Source organism: Triturus cristatus, chromosome 8 (genome assembly GCF_964204655.1).
Source record: "Triturus cristatus chromosome 8, aTriCri1.1, whole genome shotgun sequence".
NCBI lineage: Eukaryota > Metazoa > Chordata > Amphibia > Caudata > Salamandridae > Triturus > Triturus cristatus.
This window is the reverse complement of record NC_140591.1, coordinates 1,453,484,288-1,453,496,338: the sequence shown is the minus strand read 5'-3', so window position 1 is coordinate 1,453,496,338 and position 12,051 is coordinate 1,453,484,288. Positions and strand designations below refer to the sequence as shown.

At 50.7% G+C, this 12,051-nt stretch overlaps 1 protein-coding gene across 1 annotated transcript in view; it reads right to left on the bottom strand.

Annotated features, from left to right (window-relative positions):
* The window catches only part of RSF1 (remodeling and spacing factor 1), a 705,323-nt gene that overhangs the window by 241,264 nt on the left and 452,008 nt on the right, over positions 1–12,051 (bottom strand). The gene's annotated exons all lie outside the window — the stretch shown is intronic.

Here is a 12,051-nt window from a genome sequence, read left to right as displayed (position 1 = left end):
AGTTACAGAAAAGAAACTACTCCTTCTGTAGTAGGGGATCTCTGTGTATAGTCATAATCTAGTGAATAGAATGGCAAGCCCATCCCCACACCAAAACGGCGGTGGAGAAGACCACAAAATAATACCACTACTGTGCGAACAAATTTCGCAGCGAAGCATGCCCAACCTGAGCATCTGCCCTGGCATCCGTGTCCAGACAGTAATGCTCAGCAAAGGTATGGACCGACCGCCAAGTGGCCGCCTTGCAGATTTCTGCAATCGGAACATTACGCAGCAAAGCAGTCGTGGCAGCTTTGCCCCTGGTGGAATGAGCCTTAGGTTTACCCCCTAAGGTCTTATTAGCCTTTTGGTAACACAATTGTATACAGGACACAATCCACCGAGAGATGGACTGTTTGGAGGTAGCAAGACCGGTCCTGACTGATCCATAATTGATAAACAATTGGTCTGACCTACGAATATCTTTGGTCTTATCAAGATAAAACTTCAACACCCTCCTAACGTCCAGGGAATGTAGAGACCTTTCCGCTGGAGAAGAGGGATTCTGAAAAAACGTAGGTAAAGTTATGGTCTGGTTGACATGAAAATCAGATATAACCTTAGGAAGAAATTTAGGGTGAGTACGCATAACAACCTTAGCAGCATGAAATACCGTATAAGGTTCTTGGCAACACAACGCCTGAAGTTCACTAACCCTGCGGGCCGATGTAATGGCCATTAGGAACGCCGCCTTCCAAGACAGGTGCTGCAACGAAGCCTTGTGAATAGGTTCAAAAGGCTCCTTCATCAATCTGGACAGCACCACATTCAATTCCCATGAAGGCGAGGGAAGTCTGACAGGAGGGAACCCTTTCTTCAAGCCTTCCAAAAAATCCTTGATCACAGGGATCTGAAAGAAGGAAGTCTGTGAAGGGCATTTCCTGTAAGCAGTCAAAGCAGCGAGATGAACCTTAATGGAATGGAAATTAAGGCCAGACTGCGCCAAATGCAAAAGGTACGGAAGGATGACATCTTCCTTGCATGTCGTCGGGTCAAAGTGCTTGGACTTGCACCAGATGCAGAATCTCTTCCACTTGTAAGCATAGGACGTCCTAGTGGAAGGTCGCTTAGCCTCATTCAGTATATCCATACAATCTGCCGGTAGATTCAAATGGCCATATTGCACTATCTCAGGAGCCATGCCGCCAAACTCAAGGACGAGAGGTTGGGGTGCACCAACTGCCCCCCGAACTTCGTGAGAAGGTCCGGCCTGCACGGCAGCCGTATGTGAGGAAGGAGAGACCGGTGAAGCAGGTCCGTGAACCACAACTGTCTGGGCCATTCCGGGGCAATCAGCATCATCCGCGCCCCGGACTGAGACTGCTTGATGAGCACCGCCGGAATCAGGGGAATGGGTGGAAAAGCGTACAGAAAGCTGTTCGACCAGTCGATCCATAGCGCATTCCCCAGCGTCCCCCGCTGGCAGTACCTGGATGCGAAGTCTCGGCATTTGTTGTTTTCGGCGGTGGCGAACAGATCTACGCCTGGAGTCCCCCACCTTGCGAAGACTTCTACTAGTACTTCGTCGTTTATGACCCATTCGTGGTTTTCCTGAATCAGTCTGCTCTGTGCGTCCGCCTGAACATTCTGCACACCTGGCAGATGCGTGGCCGTAATCGTCAGTCCTCGGGCCAGAAGCCAGTGCCAGATCGACTGCGCCTCCTGCGACAGAGTGCGTGATCTCGACACCCCTGCTTGTTGATGTAATACATCATGGTTGTATTGTCCGTCTGTACAAGCAGCGAGTTGGTCTGGAAGGACGGATGGAAGGCCTTCAATGCCAAGTAAACGGCTCTGAGTTCCAGGAAATTGATGTGGTACGTCGACTCCAACGGGGACCACTTTCCTTGTATCTGTAAGTCTCCGGAATGCGCTCCCCAGCCTTGGAGAGACGCATCCGTCACGATACTCTTCGTGGGAATGTCCTTGTGGAAGGGAACCCCCCTGAGGAGATTTTCCGCCGAACACCACCACTTCAGCGACTGAAGAGCATGCAGAGACAGCCGTATCTTGTCGTCCCAAGAACCTGTCCTCTGATCCCACTGATCCTCCAAGCACTCCTGCAGTGGTCTCATGTGCAGTCGGGCGTGAGGCGCGAGGAAGATACATGAGGCCATCGATCCCAGCAGCGAAGACACCTTCCGTACTGTCGTCGATGGAGCGGTCATAAGAGCCTGAGCCTTCCGAAGGAGTGATAACCGTCTCTCCTCCGAAGGAGACACGCTTGCTGACAGCGTATTGATGGAGGCCCCCAAGTACTGTATGCACTGGACCGGAGTCGGGACTCACTTGGACATGTTGACGTGCAACCCCAGCTGTTCAAGAGAACGCACATCTTCTGGAAGTGCGCTTGTGCTTCCACGAAGGAGAAGGCCTTGATCAACCAATCGTCCAGGTACGGGTACACAAACACCTTGTTCCTCCGCAGGTGTGCAGCTACCACTGCCATGCACTTCGAGAAGGTCCTGGGCGCAGACTTTAGCCCAAATGGCAGTACTGTGTATTGATAATGATTGGCGCCGACTTGGAATCGCAGGAACTTCCTGTGCTTCTGTGCAATGGGCACATGGAAGTACGCATCCTGTAGGTCTATGGCACAGAGCCAGTCTCCCCGTTGCAGCTGAGGGTAAATCTGATGCAACGATAGCATGCGGAATTTCGCTCTGCGAATCCTTTTGTTTGCTTGCCGCAAATCCAGAATGGGCCTGAACTCGTTCTGGTCCTTCTTGCGAACCAGGAAGAACCGAGAGTACATACCTCTTCCCCTTTGAGACAGAGGTACGTCTTCCACCGCCTTTTTCCTCAACAGGATGTCTGCCTCCGCCTGGAGCTCTCGCAGTTGATACTGTGAGCTTACCGGCGGAATCGCTGGAGGCGGGCTGATGAACCGAAGACTGTATCCATTGCAAACAATCTTCAGCACCCACTTGTCCTGAGTAATTTTTCTCCACTCTGCCAGAAAAGATTGAACGCTTCCCCCCACTGGAGTGGGTAACGGTTGCAGGGGAAGTAATCGCTCAGGGCCGAGACCCAGCCGGGCCCTTGGTCGCTGTAGCGGACTGCTGGCCTCCTCTACCCTTCTGGCGCTTCTGGAAGGGTTTCCGGAACTGCTGCTGCTGTTGTTGCTGCTGTCCAGAGGCCTGCCCACGCCCTCTGCCTGCAGCCCCAAACCGTCTCTGGAACGGGCGCTTTTTCTTCTCAGGCTTCTCTAACCCGACAGCCGTCAGGGTCTCTGCCTCCGTCTTCATGCGGGCCATTTCGTCGTCCGCATGCTGGCCGAACAGGGTTCCCCCGAGAAAGGCAGGTCGGCCACTCTTTGTTGTGCCTCCGGTTTGAGTGAGGTAAGGCGAAGCCAAGCGTGACGCCGTTGGTTGATGCCATGACAATATCCATGTGCCGCTAACAGAGACACATCCGCCGCCGCGCTGATAATCTGATTTGACACCAGCATCCCCTCACGCAAAGTCTCTAGAAAGTCCTCCTTTTTGTCGCGAGGCAGCAGCTCCGCGTACTGCTGGAGAGACTCTCATAGGGCACGGTCGTAGCGCCCCAACAGAGCCCCGGCACTTGCCGCCTCATGGTGGTAGAAGCCGTCCCACAGACCTTTCTGCCCGCCGAGTCCAGCCAACGGCTATCCTTATCAGGCGGCACTGTCGAGGAAGGAGTGGTAGCATGCTGCTTCCTTGTCGCCGTCACAATGACCGAGTCCGGTTTCGGGTCCATCCTCAGAAAGGTAGGGTCCGATTCCGGTGCCCAATACTTCTTCAGGAGCCTTGAGGGGGCTGGTTTTGTCACCGCCGGAGTGAGGAACAACTCCGTAGCGGGCTCCACCAATCCCGGCACTAGTGGCAGCAGGGGGCGAGGCAGGTGCTTCTTGTGCCGCGTCTCCAAGATCACGGACGTCATAGGTGTTGGCACCGCCACCGTGATCCATAGCTTGGCCGCACCCCTCAGTAGCACCTCCTGGAAGGAGACTATATCGTCGACAGGCGATACTCCCGTCCCTGGCGAGTCCGACAGCGTCGGCGAGTAGTCCCTGGCAGACGATTGGGTGCGGGATCTGGCTCTGCGCCTCCTGCGGCGTCGCCCAGATGTCGATGACGACCGTCCACGGCTCCGTGATCTTCCTCTCCGTCCGGAGCGGGAGCGTGATCTGGGCTTAACCTGGTGCCGCGGCCTCGGAGTTCTCTTCGGCGGCGTCGGATACCTAGGCAACGACACCGACCGTGGCGGGGCCACAGGTGGGCCCGACGGTGTATGAGGCGGAATGGTATGAGGAGGAGGAGGAGGAGGAGGAGGAGGCGGAGGAGGAGGAGGAGGAGGAGGAGGAGGAGGTGGAGGCGGTGGCATAGGGATCCGTGGTGAGGGCACCCTTGGCAAAGGAGGAAAGGGTGGCGACCTCGGCTTAGGAGGTGTATACACCACTGAGTACACCGAGCCCGGTGACTCCGTTCTCTTCCCTTGTGACCCCGAGGGACTCCCGGCGTCAGGACTCCTCCTGCGCTGCCTCGGTGTCGACGAACGCCTCCTTGACGGCGAACGCCTCCTCGACGGCGAACGCCTCCTCGACGGCGAACGCCTGTGACAGGTCCTCGACATCGGGGATCCCCTCGACGGTGACCTTCTCCTCTTTGCCGACGGCGAACGGCGACCTCGCCTCGACGGCGAGCGCCTACGCCGGGACTGTTCTCGACGCCGATGACTCGACGGAGAAGGCGACGGCGTCGACGAAGATGACGCTGTCGTCGACGGCGGACTGCTCACCTCCCTCGACGTCGCACGTCGACGCCGTTTCTCCCCAGAGCCCTGAGACGGGGAACAGACTGCAGCCATCCCCCTCGACGCAGACGGAGAATGGGGACGTTTGCTGGGCTTCCTGCCCCTGGGGAGCCCCCCAGGGGCCTCAGCATGGGCAGAATCAGCCCGTCCTGACCCACCTTGTGCCCTCAGCCTTCTGTCCTCCAGGCCTAGGAGCCTGATCTTCATCCTTTCTCTCAGGGTCCTGGCTGAGAAAGATTGGCAAATGTCACACTCCTCTGGAACATGGGACTGGGGAAGGCAGACGATGCACACCCTGTGTGGGTCCGACCTGGCCTTCTTTCTCTCGCACTCTGGGCACTTGTCAAACAAGCCAGGCATGTTGACAACACAGAGCACACACAAGAAGGAAGGCAACAAGGTACTGAATAAGCACTTGAAAAGTGAACAAATCCAAATAAAGGAGCCGGAAAAAAGAACTGAAAGTAAAAGGGACCTGCTGTGCATTCTGGGATACTGGAAAAGTTCTGGAAAGTTTTCTTAAAGGCACAGTATCCTGTTCTGAGCCACATAATGGCATCCTATGGGGCTTGTCTGTCCATTCCTCCCTCTTTATCATTCCAGAGGCTTTTGCTGGTAGAGGCAGGTTTTTCTCTGTGGAAAAAGCTGGGCAGGCAGTGCTGTTTGTGGATGTTGGTGGAATTTTCTAGTTGAAGTACTGGACAGTGTAGCCTGTGGATATAGGCTGCATTATCTGTCTTTGAATTCTCTCTTAAGTGTAGATGCAGGTCTGCATGACTTGACAACTTAAGAGATTATTTTTATTGCTCCGGGGTCCACGCACATGGGCGGGACTATTCACTAGATTATAACTATACACAGAGATCCCCTACTACAAAAGCTACATTATCATCTGGAGGTGATGGATTTGCGGGGTATAAATCTGGATCATGATCTATGGGTGGATCAATATTATAGTCATCCCATGGATCTATCGGTAAATGGCTATTGTTATCGCCATCATCCCCTATATCAGGCTGTGTATGAGGAAACCCCTGAGGTGTTATATGTAGAGGATCTGAGCCTGGCAATTGTGGTAGTAGTGAAGATGGTTGAGGTGGAGGGTATTGTGTAACGCCCTGAACGTCTCAGGATCGTTTAACAGACACGATAATGAGAACGCAACCACTTGTGAAGGTTTAGTTATTTTAATGAAGGCAAAAATAATACAAGGAATAAACAAAGGTTATAGTCACTGGAATCCTCCAGGCTAAGTACGTTACCAGCCCACAGCACGGATGGTCCTAACCGTCCTCTGCATATACGCCGATCCCGGCGTATGCCAACAGAGGGCAGAAATGAAATGGCCGACAATGCCAATCGGTAGGCTGTGAGGGGCACGAAGAGTGTTGGGGAGAATCGAGGAGTCAGGGAAACACCCAGCCGGGGTCTCTACCTGAAGGGAGCAGCCGCTCAACCTCTTCCTCAGACTGCACCGGGACGCGGAGTCACCTCCTGGTGATACGTCACCGATACCCCAATCACAAGCAAAGAAGACTGAACCGAGAGCAGCCGCTCGATCGATCCCGTGGACTTCCGAGTCTGTAACGCGGCAAACACCTCCTGGTGTGCGTTACAGCTGGCAGTCCCTGTATCTCTGGTCGGGCTGGGAGTTACGACTCCAACCAGCAAAAGCGCCACTGCGCTTTGACTCAGCCGAGTCAAAAAGCGAAGCTCAATGATTATCCGGTAGAGCTTCCGGGTCCTTCACAGGTGACGATGGGGCAAGACACGGCCCAGGGAGTAACGACTCGACCTACCTCCGTTCTTGCCTTACTGGAGCACCACTCCGGAACACTGCTCTTCACTAAGCAGGTACGTCGGTGTAAACACAATATCCGACAGCGTTGTACCTCCCGGTTCCTCCCTTTATAGGGCGTGTTTTCCTTGAGTTATGTAACAGCTCTCCTGTTTACATAAGGGCGTGTTTTCCTTGAGTTATGTAACAGCTCTCCTGTTTACATAAGGTCGTGTTTTCCTTGAGTTATGTAACAGCTCTCCTGTTTACATAAGGGCGTGTTTTCCTTGAGTTATGTAACAGCTCTCCTGTTTACATAACCTCTCAACCGCTAAGCATCCTGGGAGATGTAGTCCGTTTTCGCTGGTTACCGTTTTCCTCCCCTCGCATGACAGGAATTCTTGACAGATTGCGGATTAGGATGAATAGGGCTTGTATCCATGTCCTCCCTTTTCTTGAGAGGAATTTTATACCTAGTGTCCTCTGAACTAACTTTCTTTTTGGAAGGTTTTTTTGCCAAAATATGTCCAATATCTGGATTAATGTACATTTTCTTCTGCTTAGAGTCTAATTTCTCTTTCATAAGGCCCGAGATAGGTTACGGAGGCTTTGGAAGGCCCTCTTTTGATTTCAGCGCGAAGGTTTCGGTGCCGAACCCGACTTGTCTATTTTATCCTTCGAAGCTGAAGGTTTTGGTTCTGAACCGGACTTGTCTCTCGGAGCGGAAGGTTCTGAAGACGGCCTTTCTTGATACGATCCCGAGCCGAAAGGTTTGACTAGTTGCTTTGGTGCCTTGCCCGAGGGCGGGGAGTCAGAAACATCTCAGTGCCAACCAAGGCCCAAGGCAGAGCTGGTGCTGAAGCCTTATGTTTGGTCGAAGAGAGTTTGTGGGGTAAAGGGGCATTAGTACTCATGGCACCCTGTCCCAGTGGAACGTCTTCGGATTCCAAATCAATCTCTAGCTCGGAATCAATTCTGGGAGAGAGAATGCTTCTTCCTCTTCCGCTGCCGACGCTTCGACCTCTTCATGTTCGGATTCTTCTTCGAAGATATCTGCTGCATTTCTCTTGATCGAGCCCGACGATCCCATACAGTCTTTTTCAATCGGAACGACCGACAGGCCTCACAATCCTCTTCCTTGTGCTCCGGTGAGGGACACAAGTTACAAACAGACTTTATGTAGATCGGTGCAAGGGTACTTGGAGTGGCACAGAGGACAAAACTGAAACAGAGTCTGTTCCATCGGCAGAAGGCCGCCCACGATGTTTTCGACCGAAGATGGAGAGTTTTACGATGGATTCGATATGCGGAGAATAGGGAAACGCGTATGATAACAATACAGTCGAGGATACAGTAGATTGCGCACCAAGGGGAACCCGAAGGACGGTTTTGAACCGGAGCGCAGCAATACACATCTGAACCCGATGGCGGAAAGAAAACAATCTAACAATGAAGTTGATGCCCTTGCGCACTATCACCGAAAGGAGGAGTCATCTTACCTTGTGACTGGAAAAGACTCCTTCAAAAAAAAAAAACTTGCAAACATCCAGACCCAACACTAGATGGCAGGAGAATGCAAAGCATGTGTATCTACAGCACACATGCCTCGAGCAGAGTGATCTTTCTCGTCCACTCTTGCCAGAAGCCTCAAAACCCAGATTTGGTTTCAAAGGATGGAGTTTTCAAAAATCTCTGCTCTCTTAGCCAGACCTTTTTTTAACCTTGTGTTGCTTCTAATCTATCCTTGATGTAACCGGTCTTGTACTCAAAATTAGTTACTGTTTTGTTCAGCTTGAAGGCAGAATACTGACTTACCAGACAATGCAGTGTTTCTGGAAGACAGATGTCTAGAACTGGCATCGCCCCCTCCCACCCTGGCCAATGCCATTGTAGTAGCATTGGGCCTGGTATAATGAGTCCACAGGCATTCAAGGGGTTGCTTCTTGTATAGCAGGTTCTGATGCAGAGACTATTCATCTTAATAGGGTCCTTTTCTGCACTGCTTCTCCATTCTTTATTCCAGAGAATCCTACAATGGTCTTTTGTGTGGCCAGTGTAAAACCTCAACACACTTTTGGAGTCGAGCTGATGGAACCTCTCCTCAGAGAGATAAATTGTCCAACATGGAAAAACGTTATGACTATGGGCAAGGCCACTCTGTTTCTCAGCACTAACTTGCCCACAGATAGAGAGTGTCTGCAATTTACTCATGTGGTGTGCAGAGGAGATGGCAATAAGGAATACTAGCCTGAGCATAAGCAGTCTAAGTGATCATCTATGTCTCATGTACAAAAGGCGTGCACATAAGACATTGTGGCATGAAGTTTAAGTCCCTTCTGCGGCAATACCAATGATTTTGGGTGGAAACATGTGAGTCAGACCTTAAATATCACAACAGGTGATTTGATTTAAATAAAGATGATAGATAAAGTAAACAGAAAAAGGCTGAAAGGCCTAATAGATCACTCTTAGCTGTTCCCACTGGGCCAACGACTAACAAAAATAACATATCTGAAGGTTTGGTCTGCAGAGGGTTGGTATGAGGAGCATGACAATAGGCAACAGACTTCTCACAGTGTCCAGTGTTGATGGACTTCGTTGAAAGGATGAAGGGGAATGAGCTGCAAGGAAAACAGTGTATACCGCACCCAGCAGATAGAACGCATTCAGCTTTCACCCTTCAATCTCCAAGAATAGAGATGTAGGTTGCAGCTACTCGGATTGCAGGAATCCTACTATGTTGCTAAGACAAGAAGTCCTCCCGAAGTGGCAGAAGGATCAGAGGGTAAACGCTCAGGCTCAGATGCTCTGGGCTAGACAGGGGCTAATAAGATGACTTGTGCTAAGTCTGACCTTACTTTTCTCAGAACTTGAGGCAGATGTGGGAACGCATACAGGAGAACTGCAGTCAGAACCAAACTCCTAGTGACTTTTCTCAAGGAAATTCCAATGTGCAGTACAGCCGACAATGCTAGTTCCGGCTGTGGCAAATTGATCTAGGCAGGGCATACCCCACTGGCTGAAGGAGTCACTTGCCACATGGAGGTGGAGATGGCACTCCTGATCTGCCAGCTGATGTCTGCTCAACTTGTCTGCTCAGAATTCAGAGACCCTGCCAGATGGTTGGCCACCAGAAAGATACTCTGTTAGTCTAACCACTTCCGTAGACTTACAGCCTCGTAGCACAGGACCCCACTCCACTTTGTTTGTTGTAGTTCTAAATGCCGGCCATGTTGCCTGTGAGGACCTGCATCCCTTAATGGATGGCAGAAAGGCTTTCAGGGCCACATGGATCGCCAGAAGCTCCGAAAGGTTATTGTGGAACTAACTTCCACTGGAGGCACATACTGCAAGTCAAGAGGCACCACTGATGGTGTAGAGCAGAATTAATCTGAGACAGGGTGAGCATTTAGAGTTTGTCTTTCTGAAGAAAAGTCAATGGACAGAAGTTCAGTGCAGGCCTGAGGCCTCGGTCTTTCTTTGGTAATATGTGCATAGCGCCCCTCTGACACCGGCACATGTTCAATTACCCTTGTTGCCAGCATAAGGTTTACTTTTCGCAACAAGAATGCAGAATGGTGTGCTGGAAGTATCTATGAGGTTTAGGGAAAAGGGTGGGGGAGGAGGTGGAAATAAAAGGCAGGGCTTAGCTCCTCCTAACGGTCTGTAACACCCATCTGTCTCTTTCTTGGGTTGGTGGCCCAGGTAGAGAGTTCAGTTCAGTTTCTGGGGGAAGTATCTAGCCCACTGATATATATTTTAAGTCCAGGTCCAGCACCAGTAGAGAGAAGGGGGAGCAGGTTGTCCAACTTGTTATCATAAGTGTCAAGGATAACATTTTGTAAATCTGAACCATGTAGAGTCAGATCCAAACAAAACCTCTGCTCTCTGATACCATGGGCACAGAGGCAGAGGTCAAGGATTAGAGTCTGGATGTAAATTGACTGGTTGCACGGTTGGGATCTCATATTATGGCATAGGCCTGGAGCAATCCAAATGTTTGGGGTAAGTTACTGATGTTGGGATCAGGCACTGGGCCCGCAGAGTCAGCATAGGCACTGGCATGCAAGGGGCATGCACTGCAAGGGTCATGCACTGGCATGGCAGGGAATGGCATTACACTTGAGGCCGAGTGGAAGCATGGACCAGCGCCAGAATAGGCAAGGTTTCCACAAGGTCATTTGGCACCAAGGAAAGGCCCACCAGATGAAGTCCAACTGAAGCTCCTCGAGGGTCGGAAGGTCCCGAAGATGTGCTAAAGGGAGCCAGAGGCACCTGAAAGAGCTGCAACATGGCCTCTTTGAAGCAAAATTTTCCTATGGGGTCAACAGCGCAGGAAATTTGGAGTGCGCTTGGATTCACTGTAGGGCCATACTGTAGTCCGAAGATGCTTGTATGACCTTTTAAATAATTCTCTCTTGCCTGATTTTGAGCGGTGGGATGGGGTTGAGTCCCACCTGGCCATCTTGCACTTATGTTGCATCTTCAACTTATCAGAGGACTTCCAGTGAGAACGGGACTTCATGCTTGACCGACTCCTTGAACAGGATAGTAAAAGGCCCCTGGATCAGGTTTTGTTTTAGTTTTTTTACTGAGACCTTCTCTTATGATCTGCAGCTCGCTGATTTCCTTCTGGGTCATAGAGGAATACTTATAGCCAACTTCATGTTGTAACAGGGTAACAAGCATCAAAGGCACATTCTGTGCAGGTCCATAACCGTCATCTGCTTCCTCCAGTTACGACAGAGCTTGAATCCTGCCCTTTTCAGGGCGGAATGGTCACTAGCACATTTACTGAAAATGTTTTGAAGTTGTCGGCAAACCAACACGTGGAAGTGAAGCTCGAGATCCATGCTGAAGGGGATAGAAACAAAGGAACTGACGTCAGCGCACAGGGGTGGAACTTATATGCAACTCCGCTTCATCACTTTCTGGGTGGTAAAGAGTCATCGCGGACTGAACCTTGCTGAAAAAATTCTCTGGATCCAGTCTGGCCCCCTGGTTTATTCTAAAGGTGAGGAATCTGCGATTAGAAGGGCGTTTTACCATAAGATACTGAATTTTGTAGCAGTATTGCAACTAGATGTCTGTTAAAGGCACACATAACATACACACTTGTGTTCTCTATTGTTAGCTATGAAACAGTTTAAAAGGTGTTGGTATTTGAACAATTATCCTTGTATGGGCTTATGGTACAAATTATGCAATTTCTTCCTAAACAGAGGAATAGTAGGCTGAATGATCCCTCAATTAGGTTCTTTGACATTATCATTAAAGTTGGAATCCTGATCCCAATGATTTATAGGAGTTACAGGATGTTTAGCTTTTCAGGGGAGTTTCCAGTGGTGAGCTTACAGTATATTAAATGTTTAACAAAGCTTTCGACACCTGGGAAGACGGTGTGAGATCACTATCATTACTAAAGAGGATTTTGACTTCAGTCACTTACAATTCAA